At 50.0% G+C, this 7,899-nt stretch overlaps 1 protein-coding gene across 3 annotated transcripts in view; it reads right to left on the reverse strand.

Annotated features, from left to right (window-relative positions):
• The window catches only part of Zbtb46 (zinc finger and BTB domain containing 46), a 97,402-nt gene that overhangs the window by 61,801 nt on the left and 27,702 nt on the right, over positions 1-7,899 (reverse strand). Inside the window, exon 1 of one of the 3 annotated variants that reach the window (XM_031373075.1) lies at positions 5,813-6,017. The exons of the other annotated variants lie outside the window; for them this stretch is intronic. The gene's annotated coding sequence lies outside the window, so the exon portion shown is untranslated. Of the gene's footprint in view, positions 1-5,812; positions 6,018-7,899 lie in introns of those variants that run through there. 3 annotated transcript variants of the gene reach the window in all.

A 7,899-nucleotide genomic window follows, 5' to 3' on the forward strand; every position in this document is an offset into this window, starting at 1 on the left:
CTCTCCCCTCTCTTTCACACACACACACAAATAGATAAATGTAAAATTTTTTTAAAAAAGTGGTCTTGCATAGGGTAGAATTTTTGTGATTCATGTTTGTTTCCTTTGTTGGTTCATTGATTCCTCTAATAATTCTGAAGAAAATGTTCTCTTGCACTTAATACAATATCTTCCTCTTTACTAGTATATATGCACCTTAGGCCCTGTGCCTATCCCTATGTGTAGAGGTTCAGAGAAGTTTACTTTTGTATCTTGAATATCAAAGACCATGGGTTGGGCTGGCAAGATGGCTTAGTGGGTAAGAGCACTGACTGCTCTTTCAAAGTTCAAATCCCAGCAACCACATGGTAGCTCACAACCACTGGTAATGAGATCTGACACCCTCTTCTGGTGTGTCTGAAGGCAGCTACAGTGTACCTATTTATGATAATAAATAAATCTTTGGACTGGAGTAAGTGGGGCCAACTGTAGTGAGTAGAGGTCCTAAAATTCAATTCCCAACAACCACATGAAGGCTCACAACCATCTGTACAGCCACAGTATACTCATATACATAAAATAAATAAATAAATCTTTAAAAAATAAAGACTGTGGGTTAAACTGCTAGTTCTCAAGGTGACTCACACTAAGACAAGTAACCTGTTCACATGCAAGTGGGTCATGACAGGCAAGTGTAACCACTTTTCATAGAGACAGCTCTTGGATATGTTGGGCTAGGGGTTGCAGCTCAGTGGTAGACTAAGTGGAAGGTACTGAGCCAAATCCCCAGCAGCACCACCATCACAAAAAAACTAAACTAAACTAAACCCCACACTTACAAGTTTTAAACCCTCTGTACACAGTCCACGATACAAAGCCATGTTTCAAAAAAAAAAAAAAGGCAATAAAAAGACATCTTCTAAAATCCATCATTCATGTAAACTTATAGATCTTTCCTATTTTGTGAGCAACCGAAATGACAGCCAGAAGCTAAAGAATTACTGGCAGAAAATGTAGAAGGAACTCAGTACACACCCTGGGCACCCTCACACACTGCAATAAGACAGCTGCAGAACTATGTCACTGCTTTCAAAAAGCAAACATGGATCTTCCCACATAGGCCCACAAGGGGCTGTGTGCCTAAACAAGCTTCAATATGCACTTAATCACTGCTTGTGCCCAGCAAGACCACCTTTCTTTCCCAGATCTGCCCGTTCTCACCAGCCATCCAATGTTGACAAAGCAGAGGAGACACAGCTTACTGGGTACCGGCTCTCTGAGTTTAATACTGAAGGCCCTCTCCTCAGATTATCTGCAGGAACTCCAAGACTGCTCCTCATCTTGCCTACCTTCTTTGTGATGCTTCTTACCCACACCTACTGTCACACCAGCTATCTATGTGGCCACCCCCTACATTCTTCAACTACATGACTTTCTATGACCTGAATGACCTAAGGTTCTGAATGACAAAAAACACTAATAAAAAACCCTGGGGACAGGTATGATGGTGTCTATATCTCTGATTCTAGCGCTTAAGAGACAGGAGGAACTTGAGTTTCAGACCAGCGTGGGCTACATTGCAAGACCATGTCTCAAAAACTGGAGGGAGTTGGGGTGGGGAAAGAATGAACAAAGGAAAGCTAGAATGTCTGCTAACACAATTAAGAAAACATACCTGTCCAAACACAAAAAGCTACATGTGTGGTGCTGAAAACATACTGATATTTCCCAACTTGCTACTGATAACTAGTTTAGTAATTTTTAAAATCCAAATTAGGTTTTAAAATACTTAGTGGCTGGGAGGAGGTGGCACATGTCTTTAATCCCAGTGTTATATACAGAGAAAGTTTGTCTTAAAAAAAAAAAACACTTAGTAATTAAAAAATATAAATCAAAACTAAATGTCAATAATGAAACCCTGAAATTAAATTGGTCTACATAAAATCTTACATAAGTCATAATTAGGTCAAATTTGACTTCTTTTTTGCTTTCCTTTCAGTCTTTCATAAAACCGGTCAGAAAGTGTTCTTTCTCTTATCTACCTACAAGCAATACCATCAAGCACACTCCACTAGTAAACCAGAGCTTAAACCTGAGGGAAATAAAAAGATGAGCAATTATGGCAGAAGAGCCGAGCTTGGTGGTGGACTCCTGTGATCCAGAATGCTCATTATGTAGGTGGCAAAAAGGATCCGGAGTTTAAGGACATCCTTAACTACATTGTGGGTTTGAGGCCAGCCTGGACTACATGTAACCTTGTTTCAAAACAAAACATAACAAAATCAAAAGAAGACTTGGTGTGGTGGCAGACAGCAGTAATTCTAGCACTTAAAAAACCAAGAGAGATGCTGGGCAGTGGTAGTGTATGCCTTTAATCCCAGCACTTGGGAGGCAGAGACAGGAGGATTTCTAAGTTTGAAACCAGCCTGGTCAATAGAGTGAGTTCCAGGACAATCAGGGGTATACAGAGAAACTCTGTCTTGAAAAACAAAACAAAACAAGACAAAACAAAACAAAACAAAAACAGAGAGAGGATTACCTCAAATTTGAAGCCAACCTGAGCTACATACAAAGTCTGAAGTCAGCCTGGGCTAAAGAGTAAGATCCTAACCAAAAAATAAGAGAAGAGGAGGAAAGAAAGAGCTGATCCTCCACCAACTGCATGTTTTCAGTGACCAGCTCTGAGGACAAGTTCAAGACCAAAACTGGCTGGGTCAAAGACAGCAGCAACAAGACAGAGGTTATGAGTGGAAAGAGTTGGCACTGTTCCAAAGCCTTGTCTTTGGGTCCTAACAGAACACTTCCTTTATCTGTTTATTTTTAGGGGTCAGGCCACTCAGCAAACTCTAGGAACAAAAGTTTCACCAGGTAGTGGTGGTACATGTCTTTAATCCCAGCACTCCGGAGGCAGAGACAGGCAGATCTCTGTGAGTTTGAGGCCAGCCTGGTCTACAGAGTTCCAGGTTAGCCAGGGTTACATAGAGAAACCCTGTCTTGAAAAAGAACAACAATCTACCCACCCACAGATGTAATAGGTTCAAAGGAAAATTATTTTTTGTGTGTGGTGGGGAAGTAGGTACTCTAGACCATGCTGGCCTTGAACTCAGAGACTTACCTGTCACTACCTCCTAAATGCTGAGATTAAAGGCATGTGCCACCACCATCCAGCATCAAATTCTTAACAATCCAATATTACTCCAGAGAATTTAAATTAGAATATGTTTTTAAAGCAGAATAAAAGCCCTATTTTTTTTCGAAATGAGAAAACTAAAGAACATGAAGCTCCTGAGACAGGCTGCCTAGGGCAGGTGCAAGGACTCTGGTGTTCAGATTAAAGGGGAGACCGTTGTTTCTAAAACTTTCTTCTTACTAACAGCTAAGAGAATGCCTAAGCACAGACAGTGACTTCTGTGAGAAATTAGCTCAAGTATTTTTCTGCCCTGTACACTAAATGGGTCTCTTCAGTTCTCAGAGGCTGGTCTAAGACCTCAAGGAGTACAGCACAGCAGCTGATCAGCGCCCCAGAAACCAGACCACAGGGACAGGGTGGCCCAATTTTCCTTAATTTGAAAACCTCCACACAAGAAAAAGTCGGGAAGTTCACTGTTAAAACATAATTCAATTTAGCAGTGTTTGTAAATAAGACACCCTCAGCAGTAACAGACCTCCCATTCTTCCGGCATTTTCTATGAATCTGAAGCATTTTCTCCATTTCTTGACATTTATTGCCCTGGTTTCTCTGTGGGACCAACGAGCACCACAAGTCGCAGGGACGTGGACTAGCCTGACCCTGGCATAGTCTGCTGCAGGGCACTAAGTGTCACCAGTCAGAAAGAGATGAAGTTGAGTCTGGGCACAGAATAACTTCACACTTACATAAAGCAACCGAACATGAATAGAAATTATCTTTCTTGTTTTGTTTGGGGGCTTTGATTTCTAAGACAAGAGTTTCCCTTTGTAGCCTGGCTGTCCTGGAATGCACTCTGTAGACCAAGTTGGACTTGAACTCAGAAATTCTTCTGCTTCTGCCTCCCAAGTGCTTGTATTAAAGGCATGTGCCATCAACACCAGCCTCATGAATAGAAATTATCTAACGAAAACAAGTCTTACACTCAAGGTAAAGTCATGAGAATCTTAATTAAATGTTGTCCTCAGGCAGGCTTGAGGCAAAGCTGGATTTTGGGTTTCTAGGCTCTCAAAGTGAGTTCTTTCTACTATTCTAAAGAGAAAACTGGCAACAACAGCCAACACGGTTTCCTTTAAAAAAAAAAAAATACAAGATTTCCAAAGAAAATGCTAAACTTCTATCTACAATAATTTCAACCCAAGTGTCACTATCTTTTCTGCAATAATATGGAGATATCCTAATCCTAAACTTTTCAGTTCAAAGTTCCTAATATCATAAAATATACCAAAATGGATGACTCCCAGTATAATAAACTTTACTTCATCATTCACGTGGAAAACCTATAAATTTCCTTTTGGTGAACAAACTATTCTCTTTCTGAGTAGAAACACTGCCTTGCACTGGCAAGACTAGGATCAGCAAGAGCGGAATTCGCGAATCTGCACCCAAATGTGGATGAAGTTAGTTAGCTTAGAGGAGGAATCCAATCCAGCATTCCGCAAGGGAGACAATGCACATACAGGAGCGCGCCATTCACAGGTGTCAGTGCCTAGGCAGTTCACTAAAGATTTTCTAATTAGCATTTCTTTACATTCTGATAACAATCTTCCCACTGTGACCTACAGTAAATGCACGCTGAGATTGTGGCAAAGAAAGCCGGAGGAAATTCGCTAAGAATTTCAAACTTTCTTCTGTTTATATTTCTTTGGGTTAGAAATTATCTGTTTTCCGCCCCATTTAGTTTGTTCCAGGGCTCCCCGATTCATTCCTATTGTGTATAGCTGGTTCCGCCTACTAATAGTGAAATCGCTAGCCATACCAAGAAATCCCCCAACTAGCTAGAACCCTCTCCATGGTGCAGAAAATTCCAGTTTTACCCTCGGGATTGAGTTGTCTGACACTGACTTTCGCTAACCTGTGAAAGTGACAGGTCTATTTACAGGGAAACAAAGACGCGACTTGTAGCGGACCGGGTTCCCTTGCGCGCTCCGTGCGCTCCGAGCGCCGCGTCTTATCTGCGCTGCCCGCTCCATCGCACGGGGAGGGCCCTGCACCTCAGTTCGGCCCATTATTAAAATGAAAATCTAGAACAACAGGCATCTAGCTTCTGGGGAGACAATGACCCCCAAGGCCCCACAGGGCCCACCTCCTGCAGTTCTGACTCTTGGCAAACTCGGCGCGGGCGGGTCCGGGTGCGGCTCCGCTGAGCGGGCGGGGTACGCACAGGGCGGAGAGGGCGGGGGGCGCAGGGACGCCCCCAGGCTGCCTCCCGGGGCCAGGCGTTGACGCAGCAGAAATTACCAGCTGGAAAAATCCCCCTTCGGAGGTGAGGAAGAGGGACCCCGGCGGCCGCAGTGGCTGCCGAAGGTGCCAAGGGGCTGGGAAGCCCCGCGCCGCGGCCGCCTCTACGTTCAACCCCGCAGGGACCTGCCGTGCCGCCCCGCCCACGCCACTCGGGCCGTAGCCCCACGGGCCTGGGTCTCCGGCCGCGTTGTCCCCGGGCGCCATCGCCCCCAGGAGGGCGCCCCCGCGAGGCGGGACGGGGGGCCAGTGGCAGAGCGGGGGCGCGCCCGGGGCACAGCAACCAGGGCTGCAGCTGCCTGGCTCCCGCCCCGGACTCGGTTACGGCTCCCGCCACGGCTTCTGCTCCGGCCCCGGCGTGGTGCGCCAGCCCGGCCGCGCGGACAATGAGCCGGCGCAGCTTACCTGTGACCCCATGGGGCGCGGGCGCGAGCTGGCGCCGTGGCCGCGGACCGGTGATCGCGCGGCCACTGACGAGAGCTGCGTCCGGGAGGGTCCGAGCTGTGCGCTCGCTCGGGTGGCTTGGTCCGCCCGCCGGTCCGTTCGTCCGTCCGTCAGGCCGGCGCGCGCCCCCGCGCCGCTCCAGCCCCGCGGCCCCCACGCGCCCCGCCCGCGGACCCTGACCCCGCCCCCGGCGCGCGCCCGGCCGCCGCTGATTGGCCCTCACTGCGCCCTGGCCTCGGCCACCGCCCCAGTCCCGCCCCCGCCCCCGCCTGCCGGCCCCGCCCCCCGCTCCGCCGGCTGGGCGCAGCGGGCTGGCCGGGGCCGAGTGGCCGCCGGAGCACCGGCGGCCCACCGCCCCCCTCCCGCGGGGCTGGACAGCGGAAGTGCGGGCTGGAGCTCGCTGGGCATTGTGGGAAACCCCCTCCCATGGGCTTGCGAGTGGCAAGGAATGGGGTCCGTGGGTCGACGCTCGAGCCCCACGAGAGTCTCACAACCAGAGACCACCTGATGGGAGAGATGGGCTGGGCAAGTTCACCGCAGCAGGGTCGGGTAGGCGCACCCCGCGATGTCTGTCCACTGTCCCTGGGGACTCACGAGACTGGGGCACGGCTGTCCCCGAGCCCCGCGGAGCCGTCGCGGAAAGCGCTTCTCCCAAACTTAGCGACTTCCAGGCGCGCTGAGCGGAGAAAACGCGCTCTAGGGGCGCGGTGCCCAGAAGGCGCTGGTCACTCTTCACCCCCGCCATCCGGGGACCTGGGCGCTCTCGCAGAGAGGCCAGCGTTGGGAAACGGGCCACGTGGCGATGTCTGCAAGCGGGACTCATATTTGACCAACTAGGAGCATTGGCTGCCGCAGGTCGGTCTTGTCATCCAACTGCCAGTGAGGGTGTGGGGCTCAGACAAGTGGTGCTAGCCACCCTGTCTTGGCCTGCAGCTCCCAGCCAGTGATGGCATCTCCATTCGGTGTAGCCACAGATAGGTCTCTTCACCCCGCCCCCAGTGGTGCAGTGAGACCCGCACGTCCTTCTTGCCTCCAGTGTCTTCGATCCGCTGAGGAGCAGAAACCGGAGCGGGCATTCCCGTCTGATCTGCGTAGGGGTTAAAGGCCACCACGGCACATCTCAGGCGCAGCAGCGGGAAGGGGGGTGAGCCTCTAGATGGCCAGGGGCGTAGAGGAGTTAAGCCGGGGTTGAGCCAACCAATCCTGAAGCACCCTGGGCTGTCCGCGGCCTGCCTCAAGGAGGGGCAGGCACAGCGGAATTCCTCGGGAGGTGGGAGGCTCCCGCCCTGGTGGAGGATTTCTCAAGTTGTGTGAGGAGGCATTCACAGGCAGCAGTGGGAGGGCTGGCCAGAGGGTATTCTCCTTGAGTGAGCAAGGGCAAGCAGACGTCTGCCAGCCAAAGATGAAAGAAACCTAGGACACTCCCTCACTGTTCATGGGCTCCAGGAGATGGCTGTGCACATGCCCTGCCCATTCCTCACTATGCATCTAGGCTGGCACTAGTGGCCCAGGTGCTCCTAGCCTCAGGTTTTCTGCTGGAAGACCCTTTTGGCACATCTTGTCTAAAAGTGAACCTCCCCCACCCCCAAAACACACACACACAACTTATTTCTGCCCACCTGTGTTCAATCCTTGGAGAAATATGGCTGGCATAGTTCTGTGGTCAGGCTGGGTAAACCTTTGAGGAGACAAAGGTCACTATCTGTAGATAGTCTTTCCCACCATTTCCCCTCCTCAGTTTGGTCTCTGATGCAGCCCATGAAGGAAGGGAAGCATGGGGAGAACTCTAAGGTCACTGTCCCTCAGAGAGAGCCTCAGTTTCTCCCAAGGTAATTAGGTACCCAAAGCATCATTCAAGGAGGATCATGAGAATGATATGCTGTGTCTGTTTCCCATGCAGAATTTTGGAGCAGTAGAAGAGCCTTGCCTGCCAGGCAGTGGTGGCGCACGCCTTTAATCCTCGCACTTGGGAGGCAGAGGCAGGCGGATTTCTGAGTTCGAGGCCAGCCTGGTCAGCCAGGGCTACACAGAGAAACCCTGTCTCGAAA

Source organism: Mastomys coucha, unplaced genomic scaffold (genome assembly GCF_008632895.1).
Source record: "Mastomys coucha isolate ucsf_1 unplaced genomic scaffold, UCSF_Mcou_1 pScaffold15, whole genome shotgun sequence".
Taxonomy (NCBI): Eukaryota; Metazoa; Chordata; class Mammalia; order Rodentia; family Muridae; genus Mastomys; species Mastomys coucha.